Source organism: Puma concolor, chromosome C2, assembly GCF_028749965.1.
Source record: "Puma concolor isolate L17-30 chromosome C2, mPumCon1.1.hap2, whole genome shotgun sequence".
NCBI lineage: Eukaryota > Metazoa > Chordata > Mammalia > Carnivora > Felidae > Puma > Puma concolor.
In genome coordinates this window covers 58,848,740-58,876,235 of record NC_141675.1, presented here as the reverse complement: position 1 = coordinate 58,876,235, position 27,496 = coordinate 58,848,740, and the positions used below count along the sequence as shown (strand labels likewise).

General features: G+C 34.2%; 1 protein-coding gene and 1 pseudogene across 2 annotated transcripts in view; both read left to right on the top strand.

Moving 5' to 3' along the window:
• The window catches only part of SI (sucrase-isomaltase), a 159,608-nt gene that overhangs the window by 34,366 nt on the left and 97,746 nt on the right, over positions 1-27,496 (top strand). The gene's annotated exons all lie outside the window — the stretch shown is intronic.
• On the top strand, positions 14,917-15,446 carry LOC147577277 (small ribosomal subunit protein eS24 pseudogene; annotated as a pseudogene).

The following is a 27,496-nucleotide window of genomic DNA, read 5'->3' as shown; positions in this document are numbered from 1 at the left end:
TGCTGAGTAATACTCCACTACATATGTATACCACATCTTCTTTATCCATTCATCTGTTGATGGACATTTGGGCTCTTTTCATACTTCGGCTATTGTCGAGAGCGCTGCTGTAAACATTGGGATGCATGTGCCTGTTCGAAACAGCACACCTGTACCCCTTGGGTAAATACCTGGTAGTACAATTTCTGGGCCATCAGATAGTTCTATTTTTACTTTTTTGAGGAACCTCCATACTGTTTTCCAGAGTGGTTGCAACAGTTTGCATTCCAACCAACAATGCAAAAGAGTTCCTCTTTCCCCGCGTCCCCGCCAACATCTGTTGTTGCCTGAGTTGTTAATGTAAGCCATTCTGACAGGTGTGAGGTGGTATCTCACTGTGGCTTTGATTTGTAATTTTCTGATAATGAGTGATGTTAAGCATTTTTTCATGTGTCTGTCCACCATCTGGATATCTTCTTTGGAGAAGTGTCTATTCATGTGCTTCGCTGGGTTATTTGTTTTGGGGGTATTGAGTTTGAAAAGTTCTTTATAAACTTTGGATACTAACTCTTTATCTGATATGTCATTTGTGAATATCTTCTCCCATTTCATCAGTTGCTTTTTACTTTTGGTGATTATTTCCTTCACTGTGCACAAACCTTTTGTTTTGATGAGGTCCCAATAGTTCATTGTTGCTTTTGTTTCCCTTGCCTCCAGAGACGTGTTGAGTAAGAAATTGCTGCGGCCAAGGTCAAAGAGGTTTTTGCCTGTTTTCTTCTCTAGGATTTTGATGGATTCCTGTCTTACATTTAGGTCTTTCATCTATTTTGAGTTTATTTTTGTGTATGGTATAAGAAAGAGGTCCAGGTTCATTTTTCTGCATGTTGCTGTCCAGTTTTCCCAACACCATATATGTTTTCCATATAGAGTGTCATGTCATCTGAGAAGAGTGAAAGTTTGACTTCCTCCTGACCGATTTGGATGCCTTTTATTCATTTGTGTTGTCTGATTGCTCGGGCTAAGACTTCCAATACTATGTTGAATAACAGTGGTGAGAGTGGACATCCCCGTCATGTTCCTGACCTTAGGGGGAAGGCTCTTAATTTTTCCCCATTGAGGATGATATTAGCATTGGGTCATTCATATGTGGCTTTTAGGATCTTGAGGTATGATCCTTCTATCCCTACTTTCTTGAGGGTTTTAATCAAGAAAGGATGCTGTATTTTGTCAAATGCTTCTCTGCATCTATTGAGACGATCATTTGGTTCTTATCCTTTATTGGATTAATGTGATGTATCACATTGATTGTTTTGCAGATATTGAACCAACCCTGCATCCCAGATATAAATTCCACTTGGTCGTGGTGAATAATTCTTTAATGTATTGTTGGATCGGTTGGCTAGTAACTTGTTGAGGATTTTTGCATCCATGTTCATCAGGAAAATTGGTCTATAATTCTCTTTTTTAGTAGGGTCTTTGTCTGGTTTTGGAATCAAGATAATGCTGGCTTCATAGAAAGAGTTTGGAAGTTTTCCTTCCATTTCTATTTTTTGGAACAGACTTAAGAGAATAGGTGTTAACTCTTCTCTAAATGTTTGGTAGAATTCCCCTGTAAAACCATCCAGCCCTGGACTCGTGTTTTTTTGGGAGATTTGATTACTAATTCAATTTCTTTACTGGTTATGGGTCTGTTCAAATTTTCTATTTCTTCCTGTTTCAGTTTTGGTAGTGTATATGTTTCTAGGAATTTGTCCATTTCTCCCAGATTGCCCATTTTATTGGTGTATAATTGCTCATAATATTCTCTTATTATTGTTTGTGTTTCTGCAGGGTTTGTTGTGATCTCTCTCTTTCATTCTTGATTTTATTTATTTGGGTTCTTCCCTTTTTCTTTTGATCAAACTGGCTAGTGGTTTATCAATTTTGTTAATGCTTTCAAAGAACCACCTCCTGGTTTCATTTATCTGTTCTACTGGGTTTTTTTGTTTGTTTTGTTTTGTTTTGTTTTGGTTTGGTTTGGTTTGGTTTCAATAGCATTGATTTCTGCTCTAATCTTTCTTATTTCCTGTCTTCTGCTGGTTTGGGGTCTATTTGCTGTTCTTTTTCTAGCTCTTTGAGGTGTAAGGTTAGATTGTGTATCTGAGACCTTTCTTCCTTCTTTAGGAAGGCCTGGATCGCTATATACTTTCCTCTTATGACCACCTTTGCTGCATCCCAGAGGTTTTGGGCTATGGTATTATCATTTTCATTGGTTTCCACTTGCTTTTTAATTTCCTCTTTAATTTCTTGGTTAGCCCATTCGTTCTTTAGTAGGGTGTTCTTTAGTCTACAAGTATTTGTTATCTTTCCAAATGTTTTCTTGTGGTTGATTTAGAGCTTCATAGCATTGTGGTCTGAAAATATGCACGGTATGATCTTGATTTTTTGCACTTGTTGAGGGCTGATTTGTGTCGTCTATTTTATTATTATAGTAATATGGAGGCTGATGAAAATTAATATTTGGAGAGAAAATGTAGTTTCTAGTCAACATGTAAGAAGCTAGGAATTGCTAATATACCTTAACAAGAAAATAAAAAGCTGAGCAAACTGAAAAATCATAAACTCTTATTATGTCTGACAGACAGGTAGGATCATAGGACTAACCACTACTCTCAAATTAGAGGCTAGCAAACAAATACAGACAATCGTTTCTTCTTGAGAAGAAACCCAGGTCCACAAAGCTCGATGGGAACCCATGCCAAGGTAAGGAAACCTGAACTACAACTGATGAATAGATGGGAGCTCAATGTGGATAAGTCTGAGAGAAAAAAACCAGGGGACCACAGTCATCAAGGGCTCCCACTCTTTTATGAGTTTTACCTCCAGGAGCTTAGCCAGTTTCTCAAGATGAATATCTGAGAAAAATCTTCTTCCAGCAAGAGGAGAGAAAAGAAACCATTTTGAAATATTCTAGAGCATTCTGTTCTTCTTAACAAGAAAGAATACAAGAAATATTTGAAGCAATAATGACTGTTTCCCCAATTTTTTTAAAACAATTAATGTTTATTTATTTTTGAGAGAGAAAGAGTGTGAGCAGGGGAGGGGCAGTGAGAAAGGAAGACACAGAATCCAAAGCAGGCTCCAGGCTCTGAGCTGTCAGCACAGAGCCTGATGTGGAGCTCACAAACCACAAGATCATGACCTGAGCCAAAGTCAGATACCTAACCGAATGAGCCACCCAGGCACCCCGAGAGTTTTCCCAAATTAATGTCACATACTGAACCATAGATCGAGGAAGGTCATAAAACTCTTAGTAGGATAAATCCTCAAAAAACCACACCTATGCATATCATTTTCCAACTACCGAAAATCAAAGATTTAAAATATATATATGTTGAAAGAAGCCATAGATTAAAAACAATTTACTTATTCAGAGTCAAAAATAAGAATTACACCCGGAAACAATGTAAGCAAAAAGAGAGTGGAGTAAATATTTTGAGAGGAAAGAAATTGCCAACCTAGAATTTTGTTCTGAGCAAAAATTGCCTTACAAAAGTGAAGGAGAAATACTTTCTCCGACAAACACAAATTGAGGGAATATGTTGCCAGTAGACATTCCTTGCAAGAAATGTTAAAAGAAACTCTTGAAAGAGAAAGGAAATGATAAAAGTCAGAAACTCAGATCTACATAGAAAAAAGAAGAATATTGGATAAGCAATAGGTGAAGGTAAAATAAAAACTTATTTTTTTCTCATTCTTAATTGGTCCAACCGATAACAGTGTGTTCAAAATAATAGCACCAATGTAGTTGATCATGTATGCTTCTGTATTATATGTGTTGTGTATGTTTATGTATAGGTGAAATGAATCACAGCATGAAACAAAAGATGGAAGGAAGGAATTAGTATAAATTTTTTAAATAATATACTACCTGTGAAGTGGTAGAGAGTTATTTGAAAGTGGACTTGGGGAGGACCTGGGTGGCTCAGTTGGGTGAGCATATGACTTTGGCTCAGGTCATGATCTCACATTTTGTAAGTTTGGGCCCCACATCAGGTTCTGTGCTGACAGCTCAGAGCCTGAAGTCTGCTTCGAGTTCTGTGTCTCCTCTTTCTGCTCCTCCCTTGCCCTTGCTCAAACTCTGCTCTCTCTCTCAAAAACATTATTAATGTTTTAATAAGCATTACAATTTTTTAAAGTAAATGGATGGAGAAAAATGTACCATGCTAACAGTGATCAAAAGAAAGCAGGAGTAGCTATACTAATTTCAGACAGATGAATTCAGGTCAATGAAAATTATTAGGAATAAAGAGGGGCATAACATAATGATACATGGTAAATTTTTCAAGACAAAACTATCCTTAATATGTGTGTTCCACCAACAGAGTATCAAAATATATGAGGCAAAAGCTGATAGAATTGCAAGGAGGAATAGATGAATCTACTATTACAGTTGGAAACTTCAACACCCATTTATTGGAAATGGACAGATTCAGAAGTCAGAAAATCAGTAAGAATACAGCTGAACTTAATGCCACCACCTATCAACTGTTATAATGGATATCAATAGAATGCTTTCTCTAACAGCTAAATGCACATTCTTTTCAAGTCCCCAGGTCATCTTCACTGAGACAGACCTCAGTCAGACCCATAAAATGCACCTTATCAAATTTAAAAGAATAGATATCATACAACTCAGATCACAATGGAATTAAACTATAAATCAATAAGAGTTGGTAAGTCCAAAAATACATGGAGATTAAGCAACACTTTAAATAGCATGTGGGTCAAAGAAGAAATCGCAAGAGAAAGTTCAAAAATAGTTTGAACTAAATGAAAATGAAAATACAACTTATAAAAATGTTTTGGATGTAGCAAAAGCACTGCTTAAAGGAAAATGTATAGCATTGAATGCATATATTAGGAAAGAAGAAATATCTAAAATAAATCATTTAAGCATACATTTTAAGAAAGTATAAAAATAAGAAAATCAGAATCCAAGGCAAGCAGAATAAAAGAGATACAAATTAGAGCAAAAATCAATTAAATTGAAAGCAACAAGTGAGTAGAGAAAATTAAAAGCCAGAAATATGGTTCTTTGAAAACTTCAATACAATTGATAAACTTTTAGCCAGGCTAACTAAGGACAAAAAGAAATAGGAAACAAATTATTAATAACAGAAATGAAAGAGGGTGCAGAGCCACAGAGTACATGAACATTATGAGGAAGATAATATTAACAATTGTATACTTACAAATTTGATAAACTAGTTGAATAGACTAGTTTTTGAAAGAGACGGTCTGCCAAAACATTCACTAGAAGAAAAAGACAGTCTAAATAGGCACACACCTATTAAAGGAATCAAATCAATTAAGCACTCATCTTCCAGAAAAGAATGGAGTAATCCTAGATAGTTTTGTGAATTCTGCTAAACTTTTAAATAAGAAATTATATCAAATCTCTACGATCTCTTTGAGAAGATAAAGGAAGAGAGATTACTTCCTAACTCATTCTATGAGGCCAGCATCACCCAAAACCAAAACCAGACAAAGATATTACAAGAAACAGAAGCTACATACCAATTTCTCTCATGAACATAAATGAAAAATCCTCCAAATTATTAGCAAATTCAATCCAAAAATGCATAAAAAGAACTATATACTATGACCAAGTCTGATTTATTTCAGATATGCAAGGCTGGTTCAACATCTGAAAATCAATGTAATATATCACACAGGTGAAAGATGAAAAATCACATAGTCATAACAATATATTCAGAAAAAGCATTTGACAGGGGCTCCTGTGTGGCTCAGTTGGTTGAGCGTCCGACTTCAGCTCAGGTCATGGTCTCACAGTCCTGTGAGTTCGTGCCCCACATCGGGCTCTGTGCTGACCGCTCAGAGCCTGGAGCCTGATTCGGGTTCTGTGTCTCCCTCTCTCTCTGCCCCTAACCCACTCACATTCTGTCTCTGCCTCTCTCAAAAATAAATAAACATTACAAAAAAAAAGAAAAAGCATTTGACAAAATCCAATACCCATCCATGATAACTGTCAGAAAACTAGGAATAGAGAACTTTTTCATCCTGATAAAGAGCATCTGCAAAAAAACCTGTACCTAAAATTGTATGTAATGGTGAGAAATTCAAAGCTTTCCCACTAAGATCAGAAACAAGATAAAATGGGGTGCCTGGGTGGCTCAGTCAGTTAAGCTACCAACTTCCGCTCAGGTCATGTCTGGTGGTTCACGAGTTCAAGCCCCATATCAGGCTCTGTGCTGACAGCAAAGAGACTGGAGCCTGCTTCCGATTCCGTGTCTCCCTCTCTCTGCCACTACCCCATTCATGCTCTGTCTCTCTAAGTCTCTCAAGAATAAGTAATAAACATTAATTTTTTTTAAAAAAAGAAGGCAACATGTCCCCTCTCACCACTCCCTTTCAACATTATACTGGAAGCCCCAAATAATGCAAAAAATCAAGGAAAAGAGATAAAAATTATACATTGAAAAGAAAAAAAAATGCCTTTTTTTTTATAGATGGCATAAATGTCTATGTAGAATATCTGAAAGAATTGACAGAAAAACTCCTGGAACTAGGGAAGCTTGGGTGACTCAGTCAGTTGAACATCCAACTCTTGATTTTGGCTCAGGTCATGATCCCAGGGTGTGGGATCAAACCCCATGTCAGGCTCCATGCCTAGCATGGAGCCTGCTTAAGATCCTTTCTCTCTCTCTCTCTCTCTCTCTCTCTCTCTCTCTCTCTCTCTCCCTCTCTCCCTCCCTCCCCCCCTCCCCCCTCCCCTGCACCATGGGTGTGCTCTATCTCTCTCTCTGAAAAACAAACAAACAAACCAAAAAAGCCTCCTGGAACTAATAAAAAATTATAACAAGGCTGAAAAACACAAGGTCAGTGAAGTCAGTATACAAAAGTTAGTCACTTTCCTATATGCAAGAAATAAAAACATGGAACTTGAAATTAAAATCAGAATACCATTTACATTAGCAGTTTCAAAATGAAATATTAGGTACAAAACTAACAAAATGTGTAAAGATCTATGTGAGGAAAACTATAAAACTCTGATGAATGAAATAAAAATAAACGGGAGTATTCCACATTTTGGATAAGACAACTCTATATGGTCAAGATCTCAGTTTTTCCCAACAAGATGTATAGGTTTAATGCAATTCCAACCAAAATCCAACTTTGTGTGTGTGTATCTACAAACTGATCTAAAGCTTATCTAGTGAGACAAAAGACTCAGAAAGGCCAACTGTATATTGAAGGAGGAAAACAAAGAAGACTGACACTACTGTCTTCAAGTCTTGCTATAAAGAAGTAGTAACCCAGTCATGTGATAATGGTGAAAGAATGGATGAATCACCCAGAAATAGACCCACATAAATATAGTAGACTGGTCTTTCAAAAGGAGAAAAGGCAATACAGTGGAGAAAGGAAAGTCTTTCACCTTATGATGCTGGAAAATTGGACATTGAAATGCAAAAAATAAATCTAGACATAAATCTTACACCCTTGACAAAAATGTAAAACATGCAGATGCTTTTGTAACTGACTGGTTGGCTCAGTCGGTTAAGTGTCTGACTTGATTTTGTCTCAGGTCATGATTTCAGGGTTCATGAGAACAAGCCCCACATCAGGGTCCACACTGACAGTGCAAAACCTGCGTCAGATTCTCTCACTCCCTTTCCCTCTGCCCCTCTCCCATAAGCACACTTATTTTATCTTTCTCTCAAAATAAAGTTTTTTTGAAAAGTAATTTTAAAATATGTAAATGTAAAATGAAAGACTATAAAACTCTTAGAAGATAACGTATCAGAAATTATAGATGGCTTTTGGATAATTGATTATGGCAATGACTTTTCAAATACAACACCAAGGACATAATTTATAAAAGAAAAATTGACAAACTAGGCTTAAATAAAATTGAAAACTTACTCTCCAAAAGACAATGTCAAGAGAATAAGAAGACTACTCACAGACTGGGAGAAAATATTTTCAAAAGATGCACTGATAAATCACTCTTGTTTAAGATATACAAAGAACACTTAAAACTCAACAATCAGAAAACAAACAACCTGATTAAAAAATTAGTCAAAAGACCATAATATGCACCTCACCAAAGATGATATACAGATAGAAAATGGCCATATGAAAGAGGCTCCACATGTCTCATGAGGGAAATGCAAATTAAAACAATGAGACACCACTACACACTCATGTAGAACAACATGAACTCTCATTTATCGTTGGTGGGAATGCAAAATGTTGCAGCTACTTTAGGAGGGAGTTTAGCAGCTTCTTATGAAAGTAAATATAGAAATAAGCATCTGACTTCGGCTAAGGTCATGATCTCCCGGTTTGTGAGTTTAAGCCCTGCAACTGGCTCTGCACTTACAGCTCAGATCCTTGGGATTCTATGTCTCCCTCTCTCTCTCTGCCCCTCTATCATTCATGTTCAGTCTCTCTGTCACTCAAAAATAAAATAAACTTAAAAAAAATTAAAAACCACTTTGATACATCCAGGCAATGGAATATTATGCAAGGCTAAAAAGAAATTAGCTATCAAGGTTCCATGAAAAGACTTGAAAGAGCCTTGAATGCATATTACTAATTGAAAGAAGCCATTTAAAAAGGCTGCCTACTGTATCATTCCAACTATATGATATTCTGGAAAAGGCAAAACTATGGAGACAGTAAAGATATCAGTGGTTGCCAGGGTTTGGTAGAAAGGAGGGAGGAATAGGCAAAGTACAGAGGATTTTTAGGTCTGTGAACTACTCTGTATGCTACCACTCCTATAGTGGTAAACATTTATTCAAATCTATAGAATGTACAACACCAAATGGGAACCCTAATATAAAACCATGACTCTGGGTATAAATGATGTGTCATTTAGGTTCATGAATTGTAACAAATGTACCATTCTGGTGGGGCATGTGAAAATGAGGGCAACAATGAATGGGGGTGGTGGAGTTATACGGGAAATCTCTATACCTTCTGTGCAATTTTACTGTGAACCTAAAACTGCTCTTAAAAAAGTATTAAAAAAAGAAAATATGCTAAAAGGAAATAACTGTTTATATTTGAGGTAAAAGACAAAGAAACATAATCTTGGGGTATGATGAACTACATTTGTGGTTTACTCAAAAACTATTTACATATAGGTGAAATTTCAATACACATACAATAATTATTTATATTGGGTTACTTTATATATTTTTTAAAATTTAAATTCTAGTTAACTCACAGTTTAGTTTTGGCATCTGGAGTAGAACCCAGTGATTCATCTCTTACATATGACACTTCAGTGCTTATCCCAAAAAGTTCCCTCTGTAATGCCCATCACCCATTGAACCCATCCCCCTACCCACCTCACCTACAGCATCCTTCAGTTTGTTCTCTATGTTTAAGAGTCTCTTATAGTTTGCCCCCCTCTCTGTTTTATTTCTTATTTTGGTTTACTTTTAATATTTAAAATGAGAATGAGAACTATCTGTTTAAAAACATTTAGCAAATTACATTTCACATATTGATTGTTCTAAAAAAGAAACAAATCATAAGCAAACAAACAAAATAGAAAGAGGTAGAGGACAACTGCCTTTAAAATTATTACACTTGATACTGGCACAAAAATAGACACACAGATCAATGGAACATAACAGAAAGCCCAGAAAAAAAAAAAAAAAAACACAATTATGTGTCAATGAATCTACAACAAATGGGACAAGATAAACAATGGAGAAAGTCTCTTCAACAAATGGTGTTGGTAAAACTGGACAGCTACTTGCCAAATAATGAAACTAAACCACTTTTTTACAGCATACACAAATTCAAAATGTTTTACAGACCTAAATGTGAGGTCTAAAATCATAAAATTGCCAAGAGAAAGCATAGGCAGTAATATAACATTATCCATAGAAACATATTTCTAACTATGTCTCCTTTGGCAAGGGAAACTAAAGGAAAATTAAACTCTTGGGACTACACCAAAATAAAAAGCTTTTGCACAGTGAAGGAAAACAACAAAAGAAAACAAAACAATCTACCAAATGAGAACATATATATGTAAATGATATATCCAATAAGGGGTTAATATTCAAAATATAAAAAGAACTTATACAACTCAACACTAAAAAACAAATAATCCAATTAAAAATGGACAGAAGATATGAATAGACATTTCACCAAAGAAGACATATAGACAGCCAACAGACACAAGAAAAGACGCTCAACACCACCAATCATCAGAGAAATGCCATCATGAGATATAGTCTCACACCTGTTGGAACCACTATAATCAAATACACAAGAAGTTAAGTGTTGGCAAGGATGTGAAGAAAAAAAAAGGAAACTTCATGCACTGTTGCTGAGACTGCAAGCTGATACAGACACTTTTAAAAAGTGTGGAGGTTCCTTAAAATTTGAAAATAGGATTACCATAAGGTCCAGTATTCTACTACTAGGTATTTACCCAAAGAAAACAAAAACACTAATTCAAAAAGATATATGCATCCTATGTTTATTGCAACATTATATACAATACTTAAGATATGAAAACAACACGTGTCCATCAATAGATAAATGGATGAAGATGATATTACACACACACACACACACACACACACACACACACACACAGATTATTACTTTAGCCATAAAAAAGAATGAACTCACCATTTGCAGCATCATGGATGAATCTAGAAGGTAATGCTAAGTGAAAGAAGTTGGTCAGAGAAACACAAATACCATGTGATTTCACCAATATGTGGAATTTAAGAAACAAAACAATAAAGAAAAGAAAGAGACAAATTAAAAAAAAAGAAGAATCTCAACTATAGAGAACAAACTAGTGGTTGCCAGAGGAGAGGTTGGTGAGGGAGTAAGTGAAAAAAGTGAAGGGGTTTAAGAATACACTTATCACGTGAGCAAGGAGTGATGTATAGAATTATTGAATCATAATATTGTACACCTGAAACTAATATAACACTATGTTAATTATACTTGAATCAAAAACTAAATTAATAAAAAAAAATTAGTGTGAGCTGTATGAAAAAAATGGTTACACCTGAGTCATTGGGATGTTGGAGTTAAACATTATTTTGTTGTCTCTGTCTCTCACTCAGCTGTGCAAGGCAATGCATTGTCTTTTTATTGTTAAAATCCTTGTGCCTAGAATAGTGCATGATACAGAGAAATTACTGAATAATTGCCAAATAAATTTTTACAATTTAAATGCAAAATGTATTTTATGATAATTATTTTACAGAGAATGTCTTTAAGAAATATAAGGAGTTAAGAGATTAAATTTTTACAAATGTATTTATGATAAAAATATGCTTAATACATAAAATATTTTACCTGGCAAGTTAATTTTATTCATTTTATCTATCGCATCACAAATTTATTGAATATTTGTTTCTAAGTTAGAGGAATAAAAAAATAAAGTTAAATACACTTAAAATATATGTAGGGCTTAACTGTCATTAAAAAGACAAGTTCTGAGAAAATTGTAAAGAAAGAAAAGTGTGATATAAACAGATTTTCTAGTACTTCTTTCTCTAATATATGCCTCTTCATAAGCAGATTCCATGGTTGAAATAAATATGATTCCATTTTGAGGAAAAACTCATTTGAGAAAATACTTTAACTACCCTGACTGTCATGTACAGTTTCTCCAACTTATTTACCTGAACTAAATTATCTGTTTTTAGTATTTGGCTTTTTTAAAAAACAAAAGATATTTAGAGGAAGAAGGGCCAAGATGACAGAGCAGCATGGAAGTTTTCTGCTTCTTTCATCCCTGAAATGCAGCTAAATCAGCATCACACCATTTTGCACACCTAGAAAATTGGTCTGAAGATTAACACAACAAGATGCATAACTTGAACTGGAGAACTCGGCAGGTACAAGGCTCTGAGAGGTGAGCTGGGGGAGAGGGATGCTGCAGAGGGTAGAGAGCTGTGTTTGCTTGTGAAGGGAGGACAGAGACAGGGGGAAGAGTATAGGAAAAGCACTCCCTCTGAAAGCAGCTGGAGAGAAAAAACAAAGATTGGAAACATCAAGAGACTGACCAAGAAAGGGAGAAAGGAGAGATTCCAATACCATTAGGACTCTATAAACAGGGGAGCACAGATGGTAGATGCAAAATCCTCAATAAGATACTAGCCAATTGGATCCAACAATACATTAAAAGAATTATTCACCACGACCAAGTGGGATTTATACCTGGGATACAGGGCTGGTTCAATATACACAAATCAGTCAATGTAATACATCATTAATAAAGGACAAGAACCACATGATACTCTCAATAGATTCAGAGAAAGCATTTGACAAACATACAGCATCCTTTTTGGATAAAAATCCAGAAGAAAGTAGGAAGATCATACCTCAAGATCATAAAAACCGTATATGAAAGACCCACTGCTAATATCATCCTCAGTGAGGAAAAACTGAGAGCTTTCCTCCTAAGGTCAGGAACATGACAGGGATGTTCAACACATAATATTGTAAGTCCTAGCCTCAGCAATCAGACAACATGAAGGAATAAAAGGCATCCAAATCGGCAAGGAGGAAGTCAAACTTTCACTCCTCACAGATGACATGATACTGTATATGGAAAACCTAAAAGATTTCACCAAAAAACTTTAGAACTGATCCATGATTTCAGCAAAGTCACAGGATATAAAATCAGTGCACAGAAATCGGTCTCATTTCTATACACCAATAATGAAGCAAGAGAAAGAGAAATCAAGGAATCGATCCCATTTACAATTGCACCAAAAAACATAAAATACCTAGGAATTCACCAAAGAGGTGAAAAATCTATACACTGAAAACAATAGAAAGCTTATGAAAGAAATTGAAGAAGACAGAAACAAATGGAAAAATATTCCATACTCATGGATTGGAAGAACAAATATTGTTAAAATGTCAATACCACCCAAAGCAATCTATATATTCAATGCAATACCTATCAAAATACCACCAGCATTCTTCACAGAGCTAGAACAAACAATCCTAAAATTTGTATGGAACCACAAAAAAACCCGAATAACCTGAGAAATCTTGAAAAGGAAAACCAAAGCTGAAGGCATCACAATCCAGACTTCAAGACATATTACAAAGCTGTAATCATCAAGACAGTAAGGTACTGTTACAGAAACAGACACTTAGATCAATGTAACAGAATAGAGACCACAGAAATGGATTCAGAAATGTATGGCCAACTAATCTTTGACAAAGCAGTTAAGAATATCCAATGGAATAAAGACAGTCTCCTCAGCAACTGGTGTTGAGAAAACTGGATAGTGACATGCAGAAAAGTGAACCTGGACCACTTTCTTACACCACACACAAAAATAAACTCAAAATGGATGAAAGAGCTAAATGTAAGACAGGAATCCATCAAAATCCTAGAGGAGAAATCAGGCAAAAACCTCTTTGATCTTGCCTGCAGCAACTTCTTACTCAACACGTCTCCAGATACAAGGGAAACAAAAGCAAAAATGAACTATCAGGACCTCATCAAGTTAAAAAGCTCTGCACAATGAAATAAACAACCAGCAAAACTAAAAGGCAACCAACAGAATGGGAGAAGATATTTACAAATCACATATCAGGTAAAGGGTTACTATTCAAAATCTATAAAGAACTTCTCAAACTTAACACCCAAAAAACAAATAATCCAGTGAAGAAATGGACAAAAGACATGAATAGACACTTTTCAAAAGAAGACATCCAGATGGCTAACAAATATATGAAAAATTGCTTAATATCACTCATCATCAGGGATATACAAATCAAAACCACAATGAGATACCACCTCACAACAATCAGAATGGCTAAAATTAACAACTCAGGCAACAACAGACGTTGGTGAGGACTCAGAGAAAGAGAATGTCTTTTGCATTGCTGATAGGAATGCAAACTGGTGCAGCCACTCCGGAAAACAGTATGGAAGTTCATCAAAAAATTAAAAATAGAACTACTCGGGGCGCCTGGTTGGCGCAGTCGGTTAAGCGTCCGACTTCAACCAGGTCACGATCTCGCGGTCCGTGAGTTCGAGCCCCGTGTCAGGCTCTGGGCTGATGGCTCAGAGCCTGGAGCCTGTTTCCGATTCTGTGTCTCCCTCTCTCTCTGCCCCTCCCCCGTTCATGCTCTGTCTCTCTCTGTCCCAAAAATAAATAAACTTTGAAAAAAAAAAAAATAGAACTACTCTATGACCCAGCAATTGCACTACTAGGTATTTATCCAAAGGATATAGGTGAGCTGTTTTGAAGGGGCACATGCACCCCAATGTTGATGGCAACACTATCGACAGTAGCCAAAGTATGGAGAGCCCAAATGTCCATCAGTATATGAGTGGATAAAGAAGATGTGGCATACACACACACACACACACACACACACACACACATATTTAATATACACACACACAATGGAGTATTACTCGTTAATCACAAAGAACAAAATCTTGCCTTTTGCAACAGTGTGGATGGAACTAGAGGGTATTATGCTAAGTGAAATTAATCAAAGAAAGACAAATATCATATGATTTCACTCATGTGAAATTTAAGATACAAAACAGATGAACATAAGGAAAGGAAAGCATAAATGATATAAAAACAAGGAGGGGGCAAAACATAGAAGACTCTTAAATATAGAGAACAAGCTGAGGGTTGACGGAAGGGTTATGGGTGGGTGATGGGTTAAATGGGTAAGGGGCATTAAGGAAGATTCTTGTTGGGATGGGCACTGTGTGTTATACATAGGGTATGAATCACTGGATTCTACTCTGGAAATCATTATTGCACTATATGCTAACTAACTTGGATGTAAATTTTAAAAAAAAGAAAGAAGAAAATGTTTAATTTTAGGTTTTCTTTCTGTATCATTTTTGAGCACCTTCCATTTTTTATTAAAAAACCTATATAGTTCTCCCTGGCTGCTTGAAGCTTGGCCACCGCCATGAACAACACAGTAACTATCCAGACCATGAAGTTCATGACCATCCGACTACTTCAGCAAAAACAAATGGTCATTGATATTCTTCATCCTGGAAAAGCAACAAAACCCAAGACAGAAGTTTCAAAAAAGTAGCCAAAATGTACAAAACCGCAGCAGATGTCTTCTTTGTGTTTAGATTCAGAACTCATTTTGATAGTGGCAAGACAACTAGCTTTGTTTGGCATGATTTATGATTATTGGGTTATGCAAAGAAAAATGAACCCAAACATAGACTTGCAAGACTTGGACTGTATGAGAAGAAACAGACCTCAAGAAAACAGTGAAAGGAACAGTAGAACAGAGCGAAGAAAGTCAGGGGGACTGCAAACACTAGTGTTGGTGCTGGCAAAATATGAGCTGGTGATTGGACAAAAGAAGGAGTAAAGATTCTTTTATCTGTAGTCATTGTGCAGATTTTTCATGAAAGGATTAATGAACTAAGAACTTAAAAAAAACTTATGTAAATTTGCAGCCACAAAAATCAAACAATATAAAACAAAATAACAAAGCAATGACTTTGATTTTAAATAACTCTTCCATTTATGAGGAAAACTAGAGTTGATGGTGTTTGTCATATATTCTTATAAATAATTTTTAGTATCTTTTCATGAATAATCTAATTATCCAAATTTATTTTAAATTGTGATAATTACTTAATATGAAACTTGTTTAACTTAACTTCTATTTTTCTAGTTCTTTGGAACTTCTGTTTTTCTAATTCTTTGGTTATGTGTTCTCTATTAAGTGTAAACCATTTAGATGAATAAAAAAGTCACTCAGAATTTAGGGGACTCAAATCTCTTTAGTTGATGACATTTGACCTTGTCTTCTTTTTTTTTTTTTTTTTTTAAATTTTTTTTTTCAACGTTTTTATTTATTTTTGGGACAGAGAGAGACAGAGCATGAACGGGGGAGGGGCAGAGAGAGAGGGAGACACAGAATCGGAAACAGGCTCCAGGCTCTGAGCTGTCAGCCCAGAGCCCGACGCGGGGCTCGAACTCACGGACTGCGAGATCGTGACCTGGCTGAAGTCGGACGCTTAACCGACTGCGCCACCCAGGCGCCCTGACCTTGTCTTCTAAATTGGAGCATATAGCTAATAGATTATAATATCTCTGAAAAAAAATGTACTTGTATGTAAAAAAAAAAAAAAAAAAACCTTGTTATTATAAAATCTCTAGGAGCAGATTATTCATTGGTGAATTCTACCAAACAGTTGCAGAAGAAGTAACACCAGTTCCAAATAAAAATTTCCAGAATAGGTAAGAGTAGGAAGCCCTTCCCATTTCATTTTATGAGTCCAGTTTATCCAGGTACAAAAATCAGGCAAATATATTAGAGGAAATTAAAAAAAAAAACAGCCAGTATCCTCATGAAAATAGACCCCAAAATCCTTAAGAAAATAGAAGCAAATGCAACCAACATTATTGAAAAAGATAATATATTATGACAATATAGGATTTATTCTGAAAGCACAAGACTTTTTTCTATACTTATAAATCAGTGGAGGAAATTCACCAGTTTGACAAACCAAACAGGAAGAGTAATTTGGCCATCTCAATGAATACTGAAAAAACTTTTAAGAAATTTCAATATCCATTTCAACAAACTAAGAGAAGAAAGTAATTTCTTCAATGTGATCAAGAGAATCTGTCAACAAACAAACAAACAAAACCCTACAAACATTATTCTTATTGGTGAAAGATTAAATATTTCCCTCTGATCAAGAACAATGCAAGGATGACTGCTCACATTGCTCCATTTAACATTTTACTGGAAGTTCTAGTAAGTGCAACCAGTCAAGGAAAAGGAATAGTAGACAAATGGATTGAAATTAAAGAATATAAATTTCTCAATAAAAGATGATATACATGGTCATCTATGTAAAAATCACAATGATTCTACAAAATGGTTTGGGAACTTACTATATAAGTTTAGCAAAATTATAGGATACAGGGTTGATATACAAAATTCAACCATTTTTCTATATTCTAACACAATATTTCAATTTGAAATAAGAAAATATCATTTAAACTAGCACCACCAAACGAAACCCTTATGTATAAATATTAAAATATGGACAATATCTGCATACTGAAAAATTCTGATGAAAGAAATCAAGGCCTAAGTAAATGGGAATATATACCATGTTTATGGTTTTAAAGACTCAATACTAATAACATATAAAATTTCCTTAAAGTGAGTTACAGATTCAATGCAATCCCAAGTAAAATCCCAGCAGGAATTTTAGGTGGAAGTCAAGAAACTTATTCTAAAACATACATGAGAAAAAGAGAATTAAAATTAACAAAGCAATTCTGAAAAAGAACAAAACTAGAAGACTCATCCTTCTGGATTACATGAATAATTGTGAAGCAATAGACAGTATGGTCTTTAAGAAAAGCTAGACATATAGATCACTGGAACAGAGTAGAAAGTCCAAAATGGACCCACACATGTATGAACAAAATTTCAACAAAGGTGAAAAGATATTTAATGGATAAAGGATAGTTTGTTTTTTAGCAGTATTGCTGGGACAATTTGTTATTTACGTGCAAAAAAATTAAACTTTGCCGGAACTTCCAAGGCATAAAAATTAAATCCACAAATAATATAGTACTAAAATTATAAAACTTAAAACCAGAAAATTTCTAAAAAATAGGAGAAAATATCTATGAGCTTGGATAGGCACGGATTTCCTACATAGGATACCAAAAGAATGAACCAGTTAATTTTTTTAATTTATTTTATTTCAAGAGAGAGTGAGAGAAAGAGAGAGTGCAAGCAGAGGAGGGGCAGAGAGAGAAGAAGAGAGAAACCCAAGAAGTTTCCATGCTGTCAGCACAGACCCTGACAAGGGATTCAATCTCATGAACAGTGAGATCATGACCTGAACCAAAATCAAGAGTCAGATGCTTAACCATCTGAGCCATTCAGGCACCTCTGAACTAAAAAACAAATAAACAAATAAATAAATATTGATCTTTAAAAAATTGAAAACAACTGTTCTTCAAAAGACATTGTTAAGAGAATGAGTAACCAAGCCATAGAACATGGAAAAATATTTGCAAATTATGTACATAATAAAATAATATATTTTAAACATGGAGTTCTGTGCAATTTTTACTGATTGTTCATTCTTAACAATGTGGAAATTCCCTCAGAAAGACTTAGATAGTAGGTTTCTAAGCTGGCTTCACTGTTCTCAGCTTATTTGCCAAAGAAATATGGCCTTAAATCTCTAGTGAATATTTAGAAGTAGGTAAATCTCATAAGTGCTAAAGGAATGAGATTAATTTTAGACCAGCCTCTAGTCACTTTATTTTTATTTTTCTCTACTATTATTTATAAAACTTCTTTTTCAGGAATGTATACATTAAATAGCCACTCCAGAGAAATCATGATCTGTTTAAAATCATTAGTCTTTTTTTATTGGCTATTTCCAATATGTGAATGATTTTTCTATATTTTAAAACTAGTTTTTTTCCAGGGCACTTGAGTGGCTTAGTTGGTTAAGCATCAGACTCTCTTAATTTCAGCTGAGGTCATGATCTCAGGATTTGAGAGTTCTAGTCCCACGCTGGCTCTGTACTGATGGCGTGGACCCTGCTTGGGAATTTCTCTCTCTCCCTCTCTCTCTGTCCCTTCCCCACTCTCTTTCTCTCAAAATAAACTTTAAAAAATGTAGTTTTTTTCCCACAATAAATCTCCTAGAATCAAAATATGGAAATAGAGTAAATAAAATTACAGCATTAACAAGCTGAAAATTGTTTTTCAAGGGCTGTTTTCAGGAACTAGATAGTATTTTCATCGACGTTTGCAATATAATTTCAATGATATTTACAATATTTAGAATGATAATTATAAAGATTATTCTGAAATTAATTTTAATTAGTTACATTTTATGTAACTTCACAGCACTGATAGTATTACAGGCAAAATATATTTTTACATATAATATGATTGAAATTTAATAGGTAACAGTCTATTCTGTCCATTTGTTTCAGTGATGATTAAATGATAGGTTTTAAAAATTAACTTATTAGGAGTTCTCTGAAAACTTATATTTGAAATGAAACAGCCCCTTCCATATTTAAGTCCACAATTCACACTTCAAGAATGCAGAATAGAAAAAAACCATAAATTTTTCCTATAAAATAGCAAAGCATGAGTGAGACTCCTTTTCATTTTCCTTTCCATTTTACAATCATTTATAGTGATACTATTAGGGTTTTTAAGATTTTTATTATCTTAATAGTCCCAGAGGCTTGTGCCATATATGTGTACCTGTAGTTTTCTGGTTTATGAAAATACTTGACAAGCTACATAATGGAAGTCTAGAGAAGGTAATAAATACACATACTCCAACTACCAACCTCTTGATCCAGAGTAGACACATTTAACATTTCATCATTAAAATTTATTATCAATAAGCAATGTCTGTTCTTACAATCTGTATTAGATGAGTATAAAATGCTTTAATTAAGAGAGTCAAATTATTCACTGGCTCAAGGAAGGTAGATTATTTGTCTCTAATTGTATAGCTCAGAGAAAGGTTAATGATCTAGAGTGAACAGGTAGTTTTTGTTTGCTTCAAGTTTTTTATTTAAATTCTAGTTAGTTAACAGTAGTGCAATATTAGTTTCAGTAGAATTTAGTGATTCATCACTTACATATAACACCAAGTGCCCTCCCTTAATACACATCACCTATGTAGACGATCCCCCCACTCATATTCCCTCCAGCAACCTTCAGTTTGTTCTCTGTAGTTAAGAGTCTGTTTTATGGTTTCTCTGTTTTTCCCCTATGTTCACCTGTTTTGTTTCTTAAATTCCACATGAGTGGAATCATATGGTGTTTGTCTTTCTCTGACTGACTTATTTCACTTGGCATAATATATTATTTTTTAATGCTTATTTATTTTTGAGAGAGAGAGAGTGTGAACAGGGAGGGGCGGGGGGGGCGGGGACAGAGGATCTGAAGTGAGCTCTGTGCTGACCGCAGCAAGCCTGATACAGGTCTTGAATTCACTAACAGTGACATCATGACCTGAGCTGACGTTAGATGCTCAACCAACTGAGCCACCCAGGCACCCCATATAGTATATTCTGGCTCCTTCCACATTGTTGCAAACGGCAAGATTCTGGGTTTTTTTTGTTTTTTTTTTTTTTTTTTTTTTTTTATGGATGAGTAAATTCCATTGTGTGGAATGTGTGTATGTGTATACGTATGTATATATATGTATATATATGTATACATATGTGTGTATGTATATATGCCATATCTTCTTTATCTATTCATCAGTAGGTGGGCATTAGGGCTCTTAATATAATTTGCTATTATTGATAATGCTGCTATAAATATTAGGGTACATGTGTCCCCTCAAATAAGTGTTTTTGTATCCTTTGGGTAAATACCTAGTAGTGCAGTTGCTGGATCATAGGATAGTTCTATTTTTAACTTTTTGAGGAACCTTTGTACTGTTTTCCAGAGTGCCTGGACCAGTTTGCATTTCCTCCAACAGTATAAGAGAGTTCCCTTTCTCCACATCTTCGCCAACATCTGTTGTCTCCTGAGTTGTTAATTTTAACCATTCTGACAAGTGTGAGGTTATCTTTTTGTGGTTTTGATTTGTATTTCCTTGATGATAAGTAATGTTGGGCATCTTTTCATGTGTCTTTTAGCCATCTGGATGTCTTCTTTGGAAAAAATGTCTATTCATGTCTTCTGCCCATTTCTTAACTGGATTATTTGTTTTCTGGGTGTTGAGTTTGAGAAGTTTTTCATAGATTATGGATACTAACCCTTTATCAAATATCAAATTTCAAACCCATTTGCAAATATCTTTTTCCCTTCCATCAGTTGCCTTTTAGTTTTATTGATTGTATCCTTTGCTGTGCAGAAGCTTTTTATCTCGATGAAGTCCCAATAGTTCATTTTTGCTTTTGTTTCCCTTGTTTCTGGAGACGTGTCAGTTAGAAGTTGCTAAGGCCAACGTTAAAGAGGTTACTGCCTATGTTCTCCTCTGGGATTTTGTTGGTTTTCTGTCTCATATTTAAGTCTTTCATCCATTTTGAATTTACTTTTGTGTATGGTGTAAGAAAGTGATCCAGTTTCATTCTTCTGCATGTTACTGTCTAGTTTTCCCAACACCATTTGTTGAAGAGACTTTCCATTGGTTATTCTTTCCTGCTTTGTCAGAGCTTAATTGACCATGTAATTGTGGGCTCATTTCTGAATTTTCTCTTCTGTTCTGTTGATCTATTTGTCTATTTTTGTGCCAGTATCATATTGTTGTGAGTACTATGGCTTTGTGTTATGACTTGAAGTCTGGAATTGTAATGCCTCCAGCCTTGCCTTTCTTTTTCAAGATTGCTTTGGTTATTTGAAGTATTTCGTGGTTCCATACAAATTTTAGGATTTCTTGTTCTACCTCTGAAAAATGCTGGTGGTGTTTTGACAGGGACGAATTAAATGTGAAGAGTAATTTGGGTAGTGTAGACATTTTAACAATATTTGTTCTTCTGGGAACCTGGGTGGCTCAGTTGGTTACGTGTCTGACTCTTGATTTTGGCTCAGGTCATTATCTTATGGTTCATGAGATTGAGCCCTGTGTTGGTCACTGTGATGACAGTGTAGAGCCTGCCTTAGATTTCTCTCTCCCTCTCTCTCTGCCCCACCCCCACTTGTATGCATGCATGCATGTGCTTTCTCAGTTCCTCAAAATAAAGAAACCTAAACAATACATACATACATATATATATATATATTTTTTTTTTTTCTTTCAATCCATGAGCTTGGAATGTCTTTCCATATCTTTGGGTCATCTTTAATTTCTTTCATCAGTGTTTTATTGTTTTCAGAGTATAGGTCTTTCAGCTTTTTGATTAGTTTTATTCCTAGGTATCTAATTGTTTTTGGTGCAATTGTAAATGGGATTATAAATTATATTAGTTTTAACCCAAAGTGTATGTTTGATATGCATGATTTAACCACCATATGTTGGAAATTCTGAAATTCACATTAGAAAGTCTAAACAGAACAGAGTCCATAAAGAGAGTAGTTGAACACTAATCTGTTCTGTTTAGTAAAAGTGTCAATCACCAAGTATGGTTCCATTTCACTGTTGGTGTTTACAACTTTTTTTGCCTATTGCACCCCTAACTCAATTTTTGTTAATTTACTTAATGCAGTTTTAAAATTTTGTACAGTTTATATATTAATAAATAAAAAAAATTAAACTCACAATTACTTTTAGATAAAATTATGTTTTAAGTTAAAACACATTTTTCATTATTGTATATAATTTTGTCATGTCTATAATTGAATACCTTTATATTATAGTTTTGTTTGAATTTACCTCCTAGCAATTCATGAACACATTACTCCCCTGATGAAAGCGCCTGAGTGGATCAGTTGGCTAAGCAGCCACAACTCTCCTGGTTCCAGATTCAGAGTCTCTGTCTAGCCCTGTGCTGGCAACGTTGAGCCTGCTTAGGACTCTGTCTCCCTCTTTCTTTGCCCCTCCCCCACTCACGCATGTGCTCTCGCATGCGCGCGTGCTTACTCTCTCTCTCTCAAAAATAAATAAATAAACATTTAAAGAAACTGTTCAAGGCAAAGGCAAGCTCACACACAGCACCAGACATGGAAACCTGGATATGAAAGAGAAGGCATGAAAATTTCAAATCACATAAACTTTTTAAATCGAGAGAACAAACAGTATTACTTAAAATATATCTACACATAAAAGAAAATCTACAAAATATTAATTAAAACTTGACAGAATTAGTTTCAGTTCAAAGATGTGAAACACTGGAGTGTTTGGTATTACTCTTAGAAGAGAAAAAAAACAAAGGGTAGACAAATTGCTAATTAATTACTTTATTTTGAGCCAGTCAGAAAATTTAAATTGCAGGGGCGCCTGGGTGGCGCAGTCGGTTAAGCGTCCGACTTCAGCCAGGTCAAGATCTCGCGGTCCGTGAGTTCGAGCCCCGCGTCAGGCTCTGGGCTGATGGCTCGGAGCCTGGAGCCTGTTTCCGATTCTGTGTCTCCCTCTCTCTCTGCCCCTCCCCCGTTCATGCTCTGTCTCTCTCTGTCCCAAAAAAAATAAATAAACGTTGAAAAAAAATTAAAAAAAAAAAAAAAGAAAATTTAAATTGCAGAGAAAACAACTAACCTGAATTTTAGGATTGATCCATATAGTTGCATGAATCAGTATTCATAACTTCTGTTCCTGAGTAGTATGCCAGGTATTGATGGGCACCTTAGTTGTGTCCAGGTTGGGGAAATTATAAAGCTTCTATAAACATTGATGTAGAAAATTTATAATCAATTTATCTATATTTATTTCCTGAGATTTTTATTGATATTATATTGAATATGTAGATCTAATTATGAAGAATAAACAGTTTAATAATTTTCAGTTTTCTAATCCATGAATACAGTTTATTTCTCCATTTATTTAGATCTTAAACTTCTTTTATCAACATTTTGTTGTTTTCAGAATAGTCTGCATATATTTGTTAGATTTATACCTAAATATTAATTTTTCATGCTATCATAAATTATCTATCTATCCATTTATATCTATAAAGATATATGTTAGATATATATCTCTCTCTATATATATTTCTCTTTATATATATTTTTTTAGATAAAAAAATCTAAAAATATAAAAAAATATATTTATATGTAATATATTAAGTTTCAGTTTGCAATTACTGTTATGTAGAACATGATTGACTTTTGTACATTGACTTTATATTCTGTGACCTTGCTACACTCACATCCTGACTCTAATTCAGTATTTTGAATGACTTTTCCACATGCATAATTGTGTGCTATGTGAGTAGAGAGTAAATCACTCATAATTTCTATTACATTGGACTTCTGCCCACTGAGATAATCTAGAATGATTCTAATGTTATTTCCATATCACTGCTCTTTATATATTGGAAGTTCTCCTTTATATTCCCCCTGAGTCTTGACAGTAATCCATGTATTCACTTCTTTTACTCCTATTCAGATTGTCTCAAAAAACCAGTAACTGTACTTTGTGTGACCACATTATTTTAATATATATTCCTTTGAAAAGATAGTGCCAAGATCGTGTGCAGAACTCAGACACTAAGCACTTCAAATTGTAATCTCTGATGACAGAGCTGCAATAATGTTAATAGATTATGTTAGTGCATATAAATCTCACAATGACTCTTTGGGTAGATATTTTTATTTCCTCATTGTAAAGAGGTTTAGGCTTAAAAACATTAACAGATTTGCCCACAGTTTCTTAGGAATATGTAGTACAGCTGGCGTTTGGAACCAGGTCTCTTATATTAAATCCTTTGCTCCTAAACACTATACTAACTTAAACAAGTAATGTAATTGATACTATAATTTTACTGTATGAAATGCTGTTTACAATATAATTTTTGATAATTAAATTTGTGCTATAAATAAAAATATAGATAAAATTTTGATTTTATTTCTGAATTATTTATATATCTCTACTTTTACATTTTAGTCTTACGGATTGGCTCAGTCTTTCAACCTTAAAGTTAATAATGAGACACAGGAAATAACTTTTATTTAATCATTTCTTTTTATATTATCTTCTATTTTATATCTATTTTATTTATCTTCCATTAAATATTATCTTCTAATTGTTAGTTCCTGCAAATGTTTTCCAGATCTACCTTACCAATATGTTTCTACGTTTTAGTAATAGTTTAAATTTCACACAATTAGATAAGACAGTTATTCAAACAATATCTAAATAGTGAAAGAAATAAAATTATGAAAAAAAAAAACAATATAAATAAACACTTTTATGTTCTTGGGCTAGTTCATAGCTTCAGGAATCAAAGAATATCTGAGGGCACAATTATTAATTAACTTAGATTCCTATACAGAATTATTTATGCAACTATTTTCAGGGTTAAGGTTTTTTTTCGACGCGTGTTGAAGTTTATTAAATGCTGACAGGCTGGTGAAGGTGCAATAAAACTTTATGAGTAGCTCCATATATATCTGAGCAGTTTCCTTGATCATAACTTTTGCAGCCTTACCCAGCTCTGGTACGGCATAGTGAACAGAACAGGCTATGAAATAAGGTACGTTTATGGATCATATTTCTTCATTACTTTCATGTTTCTAAGTAATTATGTATTCCTTTAATTCATGTTAGAAATATTCCTGTCTATTTGTACTTCTTTAAAAGAGAAAAGACAGCTTATTTTCATTTGCCATTTTAAATATATAGTCTTTGTACTAAAACAGGAGAAAACATTTTTAAATTTTTTTAAGATATGAGAATATTTTCTTTCCCCAGCTCTTCATTATAAGTGAATCAAAGCAAGTTTTGTTTAACTACTTCATATAGAAAAAAGTAAGAATCAAAACATATCTTAAAATATGTAGAAATACTCTAAGTATGACTAAATGTATTTTATTTAAGAAAATATGTATAGGTGGAGTAGAATGCTACAGTTAAAAAACATTTAATCTTTTCTAGCAAATATTTTTTACAAAGTCATTAAACTACCATCTAGTAAAGTATTACTCATTTTTAAAATAAATTTACACAGAAAGGACATCAATATATAATTTCCCGAAAAGTGTTTTGCTTAAAATTGCTGTGATCCAAAATGTGATCAATGTAATTACCACCTACAGCACATGAACAATTTTAGTACTGATTGTTTATGAGTACTCACATGAGTAATTTAATTTTAATACATTAATTTTGTTCTTATTCTTCTAGATAAAAGAGGGTCTGCTTCATAACAATATGCATTTTTGTTTTTAGACTTTTCTTAAAAAAGAAAAGCACAATCCTTATTGGCTTCTTGATACCAAAGTAAGATATTACTTTGAGTGAGACAAACTTATCTGAAGTTAAACATTAAATGCAACTGTGTCCTTTCTCACATAACATTGAGCAGTTGGGTTTCATTTTCTCAACAACCTCCTATATCCTCTGTCACTTTGATTAAGTCTAGTTTACATTTGGGTTCTTTGAAGATTACAGATACAATAAACAGCTTACATATGTGTAATAGGAAATCATATGTTAAAATTGAATGCTAATACTACGTGGCAATGAGAAAAAATGAAATACGGCCTTTTGTAGCAACGTGGATGGAACTGGAGAGTGTGATGCTAAGTGAAATAAGCCATACAGAGAAAGACAGATACCATATGGTTTCACTCTTATGTGGATCCTGAGAAACTTAACAGGAACCCATGGGGGAGGGGGAGGAAAAAAGAAAAAAAAAAAAGAAAAAAAAAGAGGTTAGAGTGGGAGAGAGCCAAAGCATAAGAGACTGTTAAAACCTGAGAACAAACTGAGGGTTGATGGGGGTGGGAGGGAGGAGAGGGTGGGTGATGGGTATTGAGGAGGGCACCTTTTGGGATGAGCACTGGGTGTTGTATGGAAACCAATTTGACAATAAATTTCATATATAAAAAAAATAAAATAAAATTGAATGCTAATCTTTAAACATTCATTCATAAGGTGCAGTTTAAAAAATGAATTGTGCTTACTTGATGTCAGGCTCTGAACTACTTTCATGATTATTGCTAGTAAGAATAGAGCAATACAATTAAGGAAATTGACATATGTATAAAGAAGGGCAGTAGATATGCTATGTAATATGGTAAAATGGAAAAAAGGATGGATTAACTCTGCCTCTAAGAGTAGGAAAGAACTCACAAAGGACATGGCATTTGAACTGGCATAAATTGGAAGTGACCTAGAAAAGCAGATATGGAAGGATTGAAGAAAGACTAAACAACATGTACTAAGAAGATATGTTATACAAAAAAGATGTTGCAGTGTTGGAGTTAAGATGAAGGTATAATTCTGAAAATATTTTGGAGGTAGAACCAAGAGGCCTTTTGAATGAATGAATGAAAGAAGTTTTTAAGTTGGGGCAACTGGATATGAACTGATCTAGATAATTACAGAAGAGGCTAGGGTGAGAGGCCAAAAGTTTTATTTTAAAATCAGCAATTTATAATCATTATATTGCACAACTGAAACTAATATTATAATGTATGTTAAGTAACTAAAATTTAAATAAAATCTAAGAAAAATAATATCTGCAATTTATTAAAGCATTTACCATGGAAATTCTAAATTCCCACCTGGGTATATGCCATTGAATAAGATTTATATAAAAAATCGTAGAATACAGAAAAGTCAGGGAAACTTGAAGACTAAGAGAGATGAGAGATGTATGGTCAAAACTAAACTAAACAAATAAAATTTAAGATAATCGCTGGAAAAAAAAGCTCTTCCCAATCTACATTTAAGTATCCTCTGTATACAAACTGAAATGTATTATGTTATCAGAAAATAAGCACCTTTTGTGCTTTTTTTCACAAACACCTCTTGTGTTTGATACAAGAGTTTAGTATATTTTATTTTCATTTTGAGGGAGGAACTTGGAGATCATGCAGTTCAAACCTTTTTTTAAATGACATCTCTCAAATATATACTGTATACATA